At 37.8% G+C, this 18,414-nt stretch overlaps 1 protein-coding gene and 1 long non-coding RNA gene across 9 annotated transcripts in view; one reads left to right on the top strand and one right to left on the bottom strand.

The window, feature by feature from the left end:
- The window catches only part of LOC101710436 (AGBL carboxypeptidase 4), a 1,386,524-nt gene that overhangs the window by 472,401 nt on the left and 895,709 nt on the right, over window positions 1-18,414 (bottom strand). The gene's annotated exons all lie outside the window — the stretch shown is intronic.
- The window catches only part of LOC110346603 (uncharacterized), a 46,867-nt gene that overhangs the window by 19,467 nt on the left and 8,986 nt on the right, over window positions 1-18,414 (top strand). The window contains exon 2 of the long non-coding RNA XR_002390745.2: window positions 17,672-17,904. This is a non-coding gene — a long non-coding RNA (uncharacterized LOC110346603). The remainder of the gene's footprint in view (window positions 1-17,671; window positions 17,905-18,414) is intronic.

The raw sequence follows: 18,414 nt of genomic DNA, 5'->3' as shown, positions 1-18,414 counted from the left end.
TCAGAATTAAGGGAGTGAGTGCTACCCACTCTAAGTAGTCTGAATAAATAAATAAAAGGGACAAAAAGGTACTGTTAATATCCCTTGCTGCTTTTGCTGCTGTGTGGGCTCCATGAACTGTTTCTCCTCTGTAAGGCCCCTCTGCCATGTGCCACTCTGCCTTGGAGCCAGCTGATTATGGACTGAAACGTCTACAAACTGAGCTAAATAAACCCTTTCTTTTTTTACTTTAGGTGTCAGGTATTTTGTCTCAGCAATAAGAGAAAAGTAACTAACACAAATGGGGAAGCAGGGCAAGAGAATTATGTCTCACATAAGTATTCACGACATAATTCAGTTTATTGTTTTCTACTATAGAGTCTAACCCTTTTCTCTGCATGGGTTTGAGGAAGAGGGTCTTAAACTTTGACCCAAGCTATGTGGTCCACAAAACACTTTCATAAGCAAGGGAGTCATGAGAAATGTGCAAGATTATGCCCCACTACAGTTTATAACAGGTGGTATCATCATTCCTCCCCCAATAGCATGAATGCTCTGGAGTACAACAGGCAAAGCAAGTACACAGACCTGAAAGCTCAGCTGAAGGCACCTCAGATGGAGGCAGTTATGGAGACAGTGGAATTACTATATGAGGATCCCCCTCTTTCTTCTACCCTTTCCTAACTCAAGAGTGGAGAGGCACTGCGGCTCCAATGATGCCACCAAGCTATATGGGTTCCAACTGATCCCTAGAGCACACATGAGCCCTTGAAGAAGCTTTCCCCCTATAATTTGATTTTCTCTCTTCAGGAAGACATTTGCTTCTGCCCTCTTGGTAGTTCTTCCATCATTCCATATTCCCTTTCCTCTCCTTGAAACATGCTTCCCGCTTTCCTATTAGCTCTTTCCTCCATTTCTTTCCTCTTCTGCCCCAATACAGTGAACTCTTACTCCCTCTTCAGGGCTTGAGTTAAAAGTCACTTCCTCAGAAAAGCCTCTCAATGCTCCAGGTTAGGTCAGGTCTCTCCATTGTTTCTCGGCATGTTGCATTTCTTCATCACCTTCTAAAATAATAACCAATTCCTCATGAGAAAGTAATCATTATGTACTGCAAACTTGTACTAATAAAAAATAAAAATTGAAAAAATTAAAAAATATAATTAACTATGTGCTTGGCTTAATGTTTGTTTACCTGCTGGAACGAGGGCTTCACAAGGGCAGGAAATCTTTTTTAACCAATATTTTATCTCTGATGAAGTAGAATCTGAACAGCATATAAAGTATATTAAGAAGGGCCTCAATAAATACTTGCAGAATGGGTATAGGGTCACAGTTGGAATGGAGAATGGAGAAGGCAGCATTCACCTTTCTTTTTGATCATATTTTCAGGCTATTCTTTTTTCATTACATTAAAATTCATAATGCTTCCAAAGTCAGTGGGTTTTGGCTATTCTATCCCATCCCATTTTTTAGCACTAACCTCACCTGAAGTCTTAGAACTTCAAGTGCTCAATGACGTTTGTAAAATGAAAGGACAAATGAATACTGCTCTAAACTCCACACTACATGAACTCACCAAAGCCTTTTATACTCCCCAATGCTCAATACTACAGCCTTCCAGGATACTCACCAGACACCCAGTTCCCAGTAACTGATTTTAGGTGAGGGCTGATTGAGCAATTTCACACTAAGTTATGAATGACAAATTGTCTTTAAATTTCTCTCTCTCAGTTTTAAAATAGGATGGCTGCTAAGCCCAAGCCAATAGGGTATTAGAAACATATTGAGATAAAAATGAAAAATACTTTTCTAAGCATCATCCCACAAAAGCAAGATTATTTTTCACAAAGGTTGGAAAAGAGGTAATAAGAGAATACGTGGATCATCTCTTTTCACTTAACAAATATAGAAGAGAAGCCTGGTGAGGGACAAAAGATTTGTTCAAGTCACACAGCAAAGCAATGTCAAAAAAGGGCCTTGGAGAGGATCCTTCTATGCATGGGTCCAGTGTCCCTGCTCTTTACATACTGCCTTGTGCTTTGTCAGCGATTGTAAATGGAGCTCTCTTGGTCTCCCATTGCTCCTGCTCAGCCCTACCTCTGAGTCCCAGTGACAGCCTGCTTTCCACAGCTGCCCTTGCTGAGCACTGCTACTTTGTAGATGGTTTTGCTGCCTTTCACTGACTCACCTTCTTGCCATCTGCTTTCAGTTTTCCTCTGAAAATCCCAGTGTTTCTGCTATTCTGAGCTCTGTTGTGTCCCCCTCCTCTGTTAATGGGCCCAATGAGCAGATGCTTTAATTTATCCTTCATCCATCTCCAGGCTACTATTTTCTGAAATCTATTTTTCACTCTCTTGCATTTGTTGATTCACCAATTTCAGAGGATTAAGTATGTTTGAAAGAGCAAAGGTGAGACAGTGAAGCTTTTTCTGAGGAATCCTACTAATAGGATTCACTCCTTTGCTCAAGAGGCATTAAGTTCAATGAAAGTTCATTGACACTCAGTATGTGTGAAATACTGTGTAGAAAGGGAAGGAAAGTTAAAGAGGTAGAATGCACCATTTTGATCCTGGTCACTAAGAAAAGACATACAGCTGTAAAAGACGAAAACATTTAAAAGGATATACCACTGGGGGGAAAATGGAAGGCTAGAATAGCATCAGTAATAAATATTAAGCGTTCTGTATACTGGATGCCAAAGTGGAGGTTTCATTTGTGGTACCAGGAAACAAAGAATGGTGCATTCTGAAGAAATATCGGAAATTATACAGAATTTTCATATACTTGGAAAGCAAGTAAAATACTCTTATAAAACCTCTTGCCCACTTCAAACATCTGAAGGGAAAGGGATTTGGAAATCAAAGAGATTTCACAAGGGGGATTTTTTGGTGGCTTGAGTGCCACATGCCAGTTACAAAGGAGGGCTCTGGGGTGGGGTACTTTTACTCTTGTCTGTGTGCAGAGAGGTGGGGACACAGAGGGGTGGGCTCTGACTCCTTCCTGAGAAATCTAATGAGGAGACTGTACAGTGAAGAAGTAGCTACACTCATACTAGCTGATGATCCTGGTGCTTGTGAAGGCAAAGGATTCTGAGTATATGTGGGATGTATGGCAGATGGATGATACCATTTTGACTCTTTCCCCGAGTCTCTATACAGTGGACAACCAGAAAAGCAGGGGATTAAAGAGAAAGCAACAGTAGGAGGAACAGGACACATTCTCTAAGTGATGATTACCCTGAGTAGAGGAACTTCCAATAGAATCCAGGAAAGTACCATATGGGAGGAAGTCAGCTGAAAACATCTGCCAGGCACAGAGAGGCCCTTCAGTCAGCTTAGAAGCCCTTCTGTTCTCTTCCCAACTCCTTTCCCTCTGTTAACCTTGGGGAGCTAGTCAGAGAGATGGGTAGAACTCAGAGAGATGGGCCAACTCTCAACCCACAGCCCTGCAAGCTCCCAGCTAGAAGCTGCCCTTGGGGGAAGAAAGAGATATTAAGGAAGAAGATAATATTAAACCAAGCTCAGAGTTTTCATTACTGTCTAGGACTAAACATTTTAATTACTGAATTGAGGCCTGTTTGTCAATTAAGGCAATGTAAGGACTTTCTCTTGCCTAAAAGAGAAATTTTCATCCAGGGCAGGATAAGAATTATTTTCATGAATAGATCTGAAGAATTGGTAGGAGACAAAAAATAAAGCTTCCTTTATGAATGTAAAATTCATGCATAATATATAAATATATTATTGATAACATGTATATTAACACACTCAATCCTGATGACAATCTTGGAGAAAAGTAATATTATTGTTCACACTTTAATAAATGAAAAAAAACTGAGACATAGAGTGATTAAGTAACTTCCCCACTAACCAAACACAACTTCTTATGTATGGGAATATATTTGATCCCTAGCTATATCATCAGAGCTCAGCAGAGATCCAGTGGCTCAGCAGGTATAACACAACTATTGTTTGAGGATCTGATTTCAGAGTGCTGTGTTGGAAATAAATACATGAGAAGGGCTTTAGGTATTCAAGAGCAGCTAACCTGAGCCAAATGAGATTAGAGTATTCATTAGGACCCACCCTAGAAGTTCAAACTCTATTTTCTCATCTTCTGACCAGGCGATAATATTCATGTCCTTATTTTGTCCTTTAGATACAATTTTATAATCTGGACTATCTCACTGTTGCTTTTGGATTGCATTTGTACTGGACATCCTTTCCACTCTCTTCTGTCTTATTTCAGCCCACCTGTCTCACACCCACACCAGGATGATTTAAATCCCTTTAATTATATCCTGGTACATTTAACTGTAACAATGTTATCCAATGGTATTTTCCTAAGAGCTTCAAAAATCCATATATAAATGCCTAATCAAACTCATGTCATGTAAGATCTGGATGAAGGCAATATAGATGCCAATTTCAGAGTTGAGAATAGATTCAGCTCCATCTCTTATTCAGTGCTTCAAAGAAAGTACAGTATGAACTCGTGTGGTCAGCAAAAATATCAGGAACTGGGACTACAGTGTATACCTTATGTCTCAATGTCTGTGAGCAATCCCTACTCTCATGAGATTCTTAGTGTATTGTGGAATGTCAACTATACTAACTACGTGTGAAGAGAATTGAGGCAAGGTACTGTGTTCTACTCATAGTACCTACAAAAAATATATTGTAATTAAATTTACTTACAATGGATTGAATGTCTGTGTCCCCCACAACCATATATTGAAATCCTAACATTCCCAATCTGAGGGTATTAGGAAATTGGAAGGTAACTGAATGAAATTGGTGTCCTTATAAAAAGGACTCAAGGTAGCTCTTTCTCTTTCAGTCATGCAGAATACAAGAAAATGGATCAACATAGCTCATCCATATTGGAACCCTGGTCTTAGACTTCCAGAATTAAGAACTGGGAGAAATAAGTTTATGTTACATAAACAAGTCACCCAGTCAAAGGCTCTTTGTTATAGCACCCCTACTTCTTAATGAACCAAGACATTATCTCAGTGTGGTCAGTATTTTTTACAAGAATTGTTGAAAAAGTAGGATATGTTCAAATGAAATGTCCAGGAGAATAAATATCTTATATTGGCCTTACAAGGGAGGAATTATTGTCTCAGTTTTTCAAAGATGAGAAAAAAAAACCTCAGAGAATCTGGATAATTTGTGAGGATCACAAACTAACAAATTAAAGAATCTAGAAGGAAGCTAAATTGATGTAATTTCTGAGCTCCAGGTGTTTCTCCTATGCAGCTTGAGAAGAGATTTAAAAGCTCATTATAAAGACAAATTTGTTAAAGGAAATTAAGAAAGCAGTAATACTATTACTGAAATAAGTATAGAACCTTTCCAGGAAACTACTTTGCATGAACAACACTCACATTTATCCATTCATTTTCTCATTTGTTCATTCATTCTTTCAACAAATATTTCTTGAGCATCTAGTAATTGCCAGGCATATGCTAGGCCCTGATACAAACTCAGGAAAAAAAAGGCTTTGCTTTTATGATGCTTATATTCTAATAGGGAGTAGCAGCTGATCAATAAAGAGGATGAGTAATCAATATCAGAGTAATTCAGATATGAAGAAAATAAAGTGATATGATAAAAAGTGAGAAGCGCTTAAAGGAGCTAGTTAAATAGGGTGGTCAGTGAAGTCCACTTGGAGGAGCCTAGGGTCAGGTTTCAGGAGTAAGAGGGTGAATGAAGAGAATGAATGTTCATATTCTTGGAAAACACACAAGGCAGATACAGACAGGAGGAAAACACTCTCCTTTAATTCCTCTGACTCCATCTCCCTAAGCTCCAAAGCAGAGGCATGCGATATAGATGGAAGATGATGAGCTTTGAATTGGATACATCCCAACCTGTGGACACATGACTGAGTCTTTTAAACTCTGAAAATGTTTTCACGTGTGAAAATGGGGACAGCGAGTCTTCCCTATTGGAACATGTGAGGATCAATTCAGAAAATGAATGAATTTTCATTTTTTAGTTGCCAACAATAAAAGCTGACTGACCAATTAAATATAAAGAAACTTTATTAAACAAATCATTGTAGTTCACATAATGAGTTGAAGGTCCAAAGAGCCAGGTTTAAGGATAAACTTCCTGTCTGAAAGCATGCTTTAGAGCTAGTTGGATAAGAAAACCACAGCTGTTACCCACACGACTAAGTACCAGGTGCTACATTCTACACTACTGTCACTTTTGTGTTACTTTTGTTTCACTAATTCAACTTTGTAGCAACTACTATGCTGCCAGCAGTAATGACATTCCTAGGCCAGGAACTCAAGGCTGCTTGTACCTCATAGGCCTCAAAGTTGCTTGCTTCAGAATTGATTTCTTATCTAGATGTTTCTGAAGGGCGGAGCTTAGATCACATACCTGTGCCCTACCTTCAGGAGTGGGCAGAGAAGTGAGTTTTCTAACTCCCTCCTTGAAGAGGAAAGGGCTCATGAAGAATATTCCAAAGGGATTGGGCAGGGAGAAAATATGGCAAGTACACACTAGGATGGAAGCATATTGCAGTGCCCGGGAGACAGCAGGTGCTCAGTGAAGGGGAGCTTCTTTTCTTCTTTCTGTTGCACAGACTTCTTTCCATCTGATCCGAAGCGCTGAAGAGGTATTAATAATGCTTGCTGTATGAGTAGATGAAAAGGCCACCATGTACTATTTAAGACTCCCAGAGAGGAATTATAAATTTAGCCTGTGCTATAGACACCTTCAAGAGAGACAGGCTGCTGACTGAGACTTGGCTCAGAGCACAAACAACCTGCCTGGCATTTGCCTAAATCCAGCCTAGATCAGATGTACTGCAGCCTGATTAAATGAGGTGAGCGAAGAATCAATCCTCAAATTAACCGCTGATATATCACAAAAGTCTTTGGGACCAGAAACACAGAAAGAGAGGCAGAGAATCTCCAATGGACAAATGATGGTTAGTACCACAATTAGTCTTGCTGCTCTAAGTAGGAAGTCTAAGAGGCTCTAGATATTGTTATGCCCATTGCGGGCCACATCCTTCCTTCTCTATCTAGACGCAGTTCCATACTGGACATATGCTTCAGTTTCCTGATTTGCATTTCAAGTCCTTCTCCTGCCCCTCTCTTCCTCCTCTTTGGGACGAGAGGCCTTTCATATATGTTAGAATATCTGAAAACCTGTCAAGATATTAGCAAAATTATTCCCTATGATAGGGGTCCTCATCCCAGGTAAGGTCTTCCCAGAAATAAAGCACATCCTTGATGGGAGTCAATTTGACGCACTAATTCATGGTTTAAAATATAGTTTAAAAGGACTTTCCTATATATTATCAAAAATGATTTCAATAGAATGCCTCTGAATTTTATTTTACCACATTAAACATTTATTAAATGTTATTACCTCTTTCTAGCACTTCTTCATAGGCACTGCTGAGGCTCAAAGAGGAGGAAATGATTTGCCCAAGAGTACATAGCTACATTTTGTGCTCTTTCATCTTGCCTTAAAGTTTGTTAATGTCAAATGTGAAATCAAATGATCAAATAGGATCATTTCTCAAGATCTATTTCTCAAGATAAGATGAGAAAGTGCTACACAAAAGGATGAGATTGTTATTAGCATGGTTGTGATATATGGCTCTTGTTTCTACACCACTACTCTAAAAATCTGGGTAGCACAAGAGAGGTATGAGTTTCTATAAGTATGATAAGAATTTGTGTTGTGCCTTACTGTCTATTTGACTCTCATACTCTGCTTCATCTCCCTCCTCAATCACATTTACTCCCAGACATGATGAGGCATGTTTTTCTAGAAATTTGTCCAGTATAGTCCTGGAAGGAAAAGAAATTTTAGACAATAAAAGTAGCACTCATCTCAAGGGACATCAACATAATGTATATATACAGCATCTTCTATTATTACTTTTATTTTAAAAATAAAGAAAATAGGATTCATTGCAGTCGAATGTTGTGCCTATAGGCACACAACCATTAAAGTCAGAAGTGACGATTCTGCTTAAGGCTTGATTTTCCCTGTGTTGCACTGCCTACCTACAGAGCACTACACAAACTTCAAGCTAAGGGCACATCCTACTTCTTCTTCCAAGCTTCCCAGAGCAAGTCAGACCAAATCATTGTGTTTCTCTATAGCTTGTCTTTGCCCTGGGATTGTATGCAAGAATATGTGAGTTAGGAGGGATATTGAGAACACTTAGACATTTTGAACCACAGTAAGATGGCTAAGTGGTCACCTTGTATGATAGTAATGCAGTTGCACTTTGGACCCAAATCATTCCTTTATGTATCTGCTGACTTTATTCCAAAACAGTGGTGAGACAGATAGGCTGATGAATGCGAAGGTTGGGGCCTGGTGTCCAGGGAAGGGTTTTGGTTCTTAATTTCCATCCTCACATTAGATCTTCATCACAGGCTGTCTCATATTAAACAGCTTTGTACAGCAGAAGCTAGGCAGGTCGACTTAAATTTTAGCTTTGCCCCTGGCTGTGTGACCATGAGAAAAATGCTTAGCTTCCTTAAGTATGATTCTTCATTAGAGAAATGAAGGAAATATTGTGAGGAATATGAGATAATATGTGTAAAAACAATCACAAAGTCACACAACAAATACAAAGTACTTATACTCAGTAAATAGGAGCTGGGAGTTATTAATTATTAACTATTATTATTACTTTGCTAGTGCACCCATGCTGGTGGAAGCTGCTCTGAATCTGGCTTTTTAACTGGAGCTGATCTTTCCTTACTTCCTGCAACTTAAAGCAAAAAAAGACAATCTATAGGCATTTGCCCTACTGTATTTGCCTAGATTGCCCTTCTTTGCAGTCTGTTCCCTACTCTTTTCTTTCTACTAAGAACAAACTTACTGTGATTTCTTACAAATTTTAGAACATGGACAGTGTAGAGCTTTTCTTGAATTTAGGGTTAAATGCATCTACTTATTGAATTTCTTGGTGTCACTTGTCCAGTCCAGTCTATGTCCACAGTCAGGCCAACCATTTATTTTGATTTAAGGTAAAAAAAATTCTCTCTTTTGGAAAGACAGAAACATAAACCCTAATGTATTCAAACTCCATGGATAATAGCAACAGACAAAATTGCTCTGCTTCAGCTAACCACTATCCCTTAAAAGTTACATTACAACAAATTAATGACTTTTAATCACAAGAGCCATTTTCTTATAGAAATATTTAAAGCACCTCAAATCTTTCTTTAAAAAATTTTCCAATTAAAATATAACTACTGCTGCTTAAGAATAGGGAGAAGAGAGCCTGGGGGAAGGAGACTCAGAGGATATAAGGAGAAGTCAGAGAAAAGGAGTAGTGAAATTTTCAATCATTTCTAAGAAAAATAAATTCATTAATTCATTCAGGCACCCAACAAACACTAATATGAAATTGACTCTGGTTTTGGCTCTAGTCAGGGCCTGCAGATATGGGAAAGAGGATACAGTCCTTCCTTCAAATAACTCTCCTTTTCAGTGTGACAGGCAGATAAGAAAACAATAATGATCAGTATTGTAAGTTCAACAATGTGATACAATAGCGATATTACCAAGTTGCTCACAGGAGGATATACAGCATGTTTTACTTTATGAGACTGAAGCTTTACAGATGAGGCAAATTTGCTTAAATTTGTAAAACTTTAGTTTCTAAAGATTTCAACTATTCCCAAAATTACAGACTATCAGTTCCTAACATTTCATCATATACTTCATTTTTTAAAAAAACTAAACACCATAGATATGGGTTAAAACACCCATGCTTTAGCTCAGTATCTCCCTTCCATAACAGATGTAAATGCTACCATGAAAATCATCATTCTTATTATTTTTTGTTATTAATACATATTCCTATAAAGAAATTAGAACATCTATGTTTTCAAAGTATAAATAAATGGCATTATATTGTATATATCAACCTAAAGCATATTTTTCTCTCTTTACAGTATGATTTGGAATTTAACCATGTTAATAGTTATAGCTCTATTTATGCACTTCAATTTCTACACAGTATGTCATATGTATGAACAGATCAATTATAAATAAACTTGCCTGGATTATAATTTTTTATTGCATATAATATTGTGGCCAAAAAAATCTGTCTATTATAAATGTGTGACATTCTCTAGGAAAAGAATGGGTGGCTAGTAAGATTTAACTTTTTAGCTTTATTAGATTTTTAGCTTTACTAAATTTTTAGCTTTACTAGATAAGGCTACACCACTTTACACAATGGTTGTACCAATTTACACTACTTTTACCAAAAATGGATAATTTCTCATTGTTCCACATCTTTTCTTCACTAACTGCACATCCATGAGGCTGTACCACAGCTGCTTCGCTGACTTTCACTCTTCAGACCCTCCAAAAGTTGTATTTAATATCCCAAGAGTATCCTCTATGGGCTGAATTACCCCTGGCTGATTCAACATCTCATACCAGGATCACTACAGTGGCTTCCTATCCCAAAGACTTCCGTTTCGAACCATTGCTTTCAATTCATCACAGTCAAAGATCTTTCTAAAACACAACTCTGACAACACCACTTTTGCTTGCTCAAAGTTCTTCATTACTGTGTATTTTTCCTCAGAATATACTTCAGGCTCCTTGGCCTGACAGTCAGTCTCCACAACCTGACTTTTAATGACCTTTTCAACCTAGTTTTGTGTCAATCTTTTCCTCATACTTTGTGCTCCAATAATACCTGTCTTTAATTTCCTGAACATGCTTATTGAACTTTAGGGTCTTTATGCTGCTCCTTTCCCTGTTCATGCTTTCTTGCTCCCCAGTTCCTTGAGACAGACTAACTTTTCAACAAGTGTTCATATTCCTTCTCCTACCACCACAGTATAGTGCTGCAACTGAGAAGTATCTACTTAAGCAAAGGCTGCATTCTCCATCCCCTAAAACAGTTAGATGTAGTTATCTGAAAATACGTTACACTCAATAAGATATAACTGGAAATGATGCATACTACTTTCAGGGTTGCACATTGCACATTAGGGCCTCTCTATGCTACCCATGAACTGGATGCAGAGGACACTAAGGCTGTAGAGTATGGCCAAAACAAAATATGAAAAGAGTCTGGCCTCTGACCACTAGTATTATAGTCTTTGTAAGTGGCCAAGAGCAGATTTTGGTCTATTCTCTCACATCATCATGTCCTCAGATTTGGAATATGTTCCTTGAGTTGTTCTAGGGTTCCTTAATGCTTGGGATTGCTAACAGTCTGGGTTGGGTGCCCTGAACATAGCTCATTCTCCAGTTTTCCTCATTGGGAGTATTCTCTGACCTCCTGTATGTTATGCTTGTCTTAATGCTCTGCTGTTGCCAACTTTTTTTTTGTACGGGTGATTGAACTCAGGACCTTGCACTTGCGAGGCAGGCATCAGAACCACTGAGCTAAATCCCTGGCCCTGCTGTTACCATCTTGAAGTTCTTAATACATTTTTCAATAAGGGGACCTGTGTTTTCATTTTGCACTGGGTCTCACAAATTATGAAGGTAGTCCAGCTTCTAACCTTTATGTATGGTATACCAGAGGTCCAAAGGAGCTCTGGTACTCATTCCCAAAGAGTTATGCTAAGGTCCTGTGCTCGAGATCCAGAAGGACAGTCCAGTGTGAGGGCTGTTTCCATTGGCTGGCACATTTCTCTTAGAGGATCATTGATATCACATTGCCAGATGGAACTAACACTGGACACAGAACAAGTTCAAGGATATAGGTTACTGACTGCCCATCCACTAGCTTGCTGTATAGTATGTTACTGCAGGTATATAAGTCACTTGATTAATTCATTCTTCTGTTTAGTATCCATGGAATTTAATCATTCCACATGGGTGCCTTGTCTGTGTCCATCTAATCATCTTCTGAGAGTGGCTATTCCTTGGTTATCTAAGGGTATTTGAGACTGTTATGATACCAGGAGGCCTTCCCTATGTATGTTACTATTTATCTTTAGGTTACTTTTAGGCTGTAATGGTTGAGGTATGGACAATCCTCTCAACAAAGAAATGGCTTCCTCAACCACAGCTCCTAGGTATGCTCTCGGTTTTGGTTGTACATTGAAGTTAGAGATGCAGTCAGTATTGAAAGAGTTCATATTTGAGGCATAGGAAGATCATGGTCTGAGTTCCAGAGAAGACAAGGTCAGAAGATGTATTGTTCTACATTTATACTACAAAATTTCAAGGAGAAAATTTAACATGATTTGGGTTATTGTTTTGGTATAAAATGTTCCCCAAAAGGCTTATGTGTAGAGGGTTGACTCCTCAGTACAACAGTATTTGTAGCTGGGTTTGTAGAGGGTGATTGGACCATGAGGGCTCTTGCTCTCCTTCTGTTTCCTGACTGCCATGAGGTAAGCAGATTTGCTTTCTATACCCTCTCTGCCATAATCTTCCACCTCTTCATGGGCCCAACAATGACACCAAGGGATCATAGACTGAAATTTCTGAAATCAGGAGTCAAAATAAATCTCTATTTTTTTGAAGTTGTTACTGTAAAGCATTTTGCCACAGTGATAAAAAGTTGACTAATACAACTTGAAATGAATTGATCAATTTTCCCATATAGCTGAAACACTTGCATTTTTGGTTATCATCAACAAAACAGAGATTTGAGAGATTATCTGAAAGCTATTATTCATGAAGGACAATGCAGCACCACAAGTATCAATGGAACTAGCATTGAATAAATGGCATGTATTATGGAACTGGGGATCCAAAAAGTATATATTGTTTAATTTAAGCAAGTTGCAAAGAGTCATGGTATTGTGATTAGTAACAGTGTTGCTACTTTTCTTCTTGATGTTGGAAGATATAAAATTAGGCAAGAATTACATATTTGACCCAAAGCCATGTTACGTGAATACTATGAAGGACCTTCACATGCACTGATAACACAAGATAATACACAGCTACCTCATCCCTTTACAATATTATAAATCTTCTTTGATATGTCACTATACTTCAAAGGCCCATGAGGTTTGTTTTCTTAAATTCTTTTATTGGTACATTTTAGGTATACAATATGTTTACATTTATCATTGGGTGCTTGTACCTGTACATGATGTATCTTAGTTCTTATTTTTTCCCCATTACCTGTGCACCCTTCACCCCTCCACCCCTCCCTATTTACATAGACTTGGTTTCTATTTTTTTTTCCTTTTCTCATCATTTTTCCTTTCCATTTGTTCCTTTCCCCATCTCCTCCCACCACCTCTACCCTTTTGGACCTTTTCCTATTTCAAAGTATCAATTATTAGTTATTAAACATTTTAATCCTTATTTATACTCTCAGTTTCTCACACTAGAGAAACTATTCGGTATTTACACGTGTGTCCTATTTATTTCACTTAAGAGTATGGCCTCAATATGCATCCATTTAGCTATAAATGACTCTAGTTTCTCATTCTTTATGGCTGAGTAGTACTCCATTTTATAAAAAATCCCACATCTTCTTTATCCAGTTTCCAGTTGATGGGCACTTGGGCTGTTTCCAACTTTTAGCTATTACAAACTGTGCCTCAATAAACATGGGTACACATATATCTCTATGGTATGATTCTTTTAATTCTTTTGGGAAAATACCCAGCAGGGGAATAGCTGGGTCAAATGGGGCCTCTAGCCCTAGTTCTTTGAGGTATCTCCATACTAATTTCCATAGTGGTTGCACCAGTTGGCACTCCCACCAACAATGGAGAAGAGTTCCTTTCTCTCTACACACCAGCTAGCATTTGTTATTGGTTTATTTCTTGATAGCAGCCACTCTTTCTGGGGTGAGATGGAATCTCAGTGTTGTTTTCATCTGCATTTCTTGAATGACCAGTGATGTTGAACATCTTTTCATATGTTTATTTGCTGCTTTTACTTCTTTGTCTGAGAAATGTCTGTTCACTTCAGATGCCCATTTTTGAATTGGGGCTTTGAATTTGGGGGGTCTGATTTTTTTCAGTTCTTTATATATTCTAGATAGTACCCCTTTGTCTGAGTTACAGCTGCTAAATTTTTTTTCCCACATTGTAGGTTGTCTGTTAGCTGTGTTGGTGGTTTCTCTTGCAGTGCAGAAGCTTTTTAATAAGATGAAATCCCAGTTGTTGATTCTTTCTGCTAGTTCCTGTGCTATTGAGGTTTTGTTCATGAAGTCTTTTCCTATGCCAATGTCTTTGAGAGTTCTACCTAACTTATCTTCCAGCAAGTTTAGTGTTTCTGTCTTAATATTTAGATCTTTAATCCACTTTGATCTTAGTTTAGGGCACAGTGATAGATATGGGTCTAGTTTTAATCTCTGGCAGGTTGAAATCCAGTTTTTCCAACACCATTTATTAAATAGGCCATCTTCCATCCAATGAGGGTGGTTGTTCCTTTGTCAAAGTTGAGGGGGCTGAGTATGTCTGGAATTGTTTCTGAGTCTTCTAATCTATTCCACTGATTCTCAGGTCTGTTTCTTTGCTAGTACCATGCTGTTTCTATCAGAGTAGCTTTGTAGTATAGCTTCAAGTTGGGGATTGTGATATCCCCAGCCATGTCTCTGTTGCCTAGAATTGCTTTTGCTATTCTAGGTCTCTTCTGCTTCCAAATGAATTTGTGGTTTGTTTTCTCTAGCTCTGTGAAGTATATTGTTGGAACTTCAATTGACATTGCATTAAATCTATATAGTAGTTTTGGAAGTATGGCCATTTTCACTATATTGAGTCTTCCTACCCAGGAACAAGGGATGTCTTTCCATTTTCTTATATCCTCCTTGATCTCCTTTTTCAGGGTGCTGTAGTTTTCAGTGTAGAGGTCTTTTGCTTCCTTTGTTAGATTGATTCCTAGATATTTCATTTTTTTGGATGCTATTTTAAAAGGAATTGTTTCCCTAATTTCTCTCTCAGTGAGTCTGCTATTTGTGTATAAGAAGGCTATTGTTTTTTGAGTGTTGATCTTATATCCAATTACTCTGCTGAATCTGTCAGTTAAGTCTAGAAGTCTTTTGGTAGAGTTTTTCTGGTCTTCTATGTAAAGTATCATATCATCAGCAAATAATGACAGTTTAACTTCTTCCTTTCCTATCTTTATTCCTTTTATTTATTTCTCTTTCCTAATTGCTGTGGCTAATGTTCCCTGAACTATATTGAACAGGAGTGGTGATAGTGGGCATCCTTGTCTTGTTCCTGATTTTAGCTTGAAAGTTTTCAGTTTTTGACCATTTAGTATGATGTTGAAAGGTCCACGAGTTTTATAATTTTTTAAATCAGCTTTGTTATTTAAAGAGAAGCACTGTAAAAAATTGGGTACTTCCAAAATCATAAACCATAGGAAATCTTCCCTTTGAATAGGAGCAACTATATTAGATGGTTATATAAATGAGAAATACAATTTTATTAGGTTAAGATACTGATGTTTCATAGTTCAGCAAGCCACAAGAGCTTCTCATACTCCAATTTTGTACCATTCATGTTAGTCCTTAAACACTTGACCCTCCACATTTTCAGAGAGCATTTCTTATCTTTCCCTTTCTCTGTTATGCTCTCTTTTCTGTTTTTCTCTTCTTGGGTTGGGTTAAGTAATTTTTCTTTAGTTGCCCATGATATCTTGCACTATTCTCTATTATTGACCAGTCAAATGTGTTATACTTATTGGTTTACGTGCTCAATTCTCTTATTAGACTAGGAGTTCCTTGAGGACAGGAATTTCTACACATGAACAATAGCCCCTAGAACCATACTCATGGTCTGGGGAATAAAAATGATCAAATATCATTTTTAAATTAGTATTATTTCATAGCAGTGGCATACAGAGAGAATAAGAAGACACATGTGTGACAAGATATGATTTAACACTATCGCTCATAATCTTAACCAAACCTTTTCCTTTCTTGAACTTAAATATTTTCATGCATAAATTGGGAATATTAATACTATTTTCCTAGCTTGCATGGCAAAAACATATGATAAAATATAAGAAGAACTTCATAAACTTCCTAAATCATAGCTGACTTTCAAAAGATAGTATTTGTTATCATAGTTAATGCTCATAAAATATTTGTTGAATTAATGGAGTAACCAATTATTTGAGAGCCTCTTGCATTTCAAGCATCATTTCAGGACCCAGAAATATTTCAATGAACAAAGCAGTGACAGTGGTCTAGCATTCTAGGAATTTATACTTTAATAGAAATTTCTCCATCTGACATCTGATATCTCCAGATGTCAGATGGAGAAACATAAAGCAGATTAGCGGAACAGAGAATGCTAAGGTAGGATGGCTCTTATAAATCTTGTATGAATTTAAGCATTACAGAAAAAGCATTCCAATAAGGTGATATTTAAGCAGAGATGTAAAGGAAGAGAAGGAGTGATAGATGAGAATACCTAGGGAAAATATTCCAGGTAGAGATCAGTAATTGTGAACATCTTTGAAGCAAGAATATGCTTGGTAAGTACACAAAATAGCAAGGAGGAAAGTGTGGCTAAACCAGAGTGATCAAGGGAAAGGGTGATAAAGAATAGGGCAGAGAGGTGGAATGTAAAGAGAAAGACTATTTAGAACCTTGTAGGCCATCATGAAAGGACTTTGTGTTTGTTGTTTGTTTTGATTTAAGGGAAATGGGAAGCCCTTGAAGGGCAGTTCTGAGCAGAGAACTGTCAAGATATGATTTTCATTTCAGAAGGATCACTCTGGAAAGGTGTAGAATAAGTTGTTGTGAATGTATATGGGAAAGAACAGGGAAATCAAGGCTACTGGTTAGGAGTTGTTATGGCTTAGATCTGAAATGTCTCCCAAAATGTTTGAAGGTGGGGCCTGGGCACAAGGGGCATCACTGAGTATCTTAGTTACTTTTCTCTTATTGCTGAGACAAAATACCCGACACCCAAAATTAAAGGGGGAAAGGTTTATTTAGCTCACAATTTGTAGAGGTTTCAGTCCACAGTTGGCTAGTTCCAAGGAAGAGTGCCACATGGAAGAGGGACGTAGCAGAGGAGGAACAGGTAATTGCACACAGAAGACAGCAAAAGCAACAAAGTAACTTAACAGCATCTTTTTGCCCCTTTTATCCAGACTACTAGGATAGGTAGTACTCACTCCCTTAAACCTAGTGCCCTTGAGCCTAGCATTGCACTATGAATCAATTCCAACATCACATACTCTAAATCCAGCTACCTCTGAAAAAGCTCCATCTATGACCACATGAAGCTTTGAGGGGACATCTATATACAAGCCACAACACTGGAGGCATGAGTTCCCCATGCCAATTTGCCAGGCCATTTCTCCCTTACAGCCAGTCAGCCAAGAACTGAACCCACAGGCACTATGAGCTAAAATTAACCTCTCCTCCTTTAAATTGCAAGTGTAGGATGTTATGGCCCAGTTACAGGAAATTTACTAATACTACAGGCTATTTCAAGAATCCAGAGGAGACATAATGGTTTGGAATGAGAAGGTAGAGATGAAAGGGATGACAGTGATTAGGAATATGGTTATATTTGATCATAGAATCAAGACAATATATTAGTAAATTGGATGTTAGACAACAAAGAGAGATGATTGCCATTTACAGAAATGAGGGAGGCTACGGGAAAAGTAATTTTAAGGATTCAAAATTTTAAATCTAACTTTGGATAAGGTGTATTACATATGCCTATGAGGTATCCAAGCCAATATTTTCAATCAGCAATCAAGCATATTATTCTGGATTGCAGGAAAGAGGTCCAAATAGAGTAATCAGCTGGCATATGGCATTCTAAGCCACATTGTGACTGGATGAAATCATTAAGGAAGTAATACTTCTGGAGAAATGAAGAATTGAAAGAACAAACTCTGGGATACTTCAATGCATTGGGATAGAGGAAAAGAAAGAGAACTAGCAAAATGAGATCTGTAAAGAGAACTTTAAGAATTGTTTTCCTAAAGCCAAAGGAAAAATGAAATTTGAGTAAGTATGAGTGGTCAATTTTGTTTAAAGCTCCTGTTATTACATTATTATGATGAATGCTGACATAGAACACACTTGTTTTCAAATACATTAGTCAGCAGATGTGCCTCACTCTCACCAGATTCTTCTTCTATCAAATGTAGATATGAATTTCTGAATACTATCCTAGTTGCTATAGGTCACATAAAATAATAGCTATGGGACCTTTGGTAAATGCTTTACTGTTCAAATATATATCACCTATACTCACTGATACCAATTTTATGCCGTCTTGACTTGGAAAATGGGTACAGAGACAGCACAATGCACTGCTATTTTCTGCCTTGGACAGACCCAAGACTGGTGAGTGTCTGTGAAGACATGTCAACAGTGTCAAATATTTAGCTCTGGTAGAATTTCTAGAGCACTGCAGTAGCACAGAGGAGAGGCCAGGTGAAAGGAGTTAGTAGTAAAATGGCAGTTCCCAGTCACCACAAAAACTGGGTGGGAGAAAAGATTCTTGAGAGCTTG

Source organism: Heterocephalus glaber, unplaced genomic scaffold (genome assembly GCF_053883595.1).
Source record: "Heterocephalus glaber isolate CG9 unplaced genomic scaffold, H.glaber_assembly_v1.0 deba00001451, whole genome shotgun sequence".
Classification (NCBI taxonomy): domain Eukaryota; kingdom Metazoa; phylum Chordata; class Mammalia; order Rodentia; family Bathyergidae; genus Heterocephalus; species Heterocephalus glaber.
Note: the sequence above shows the minus strand (reverse complement) of the source record. Positions and strands in the feature narration are given on the sequence as shown.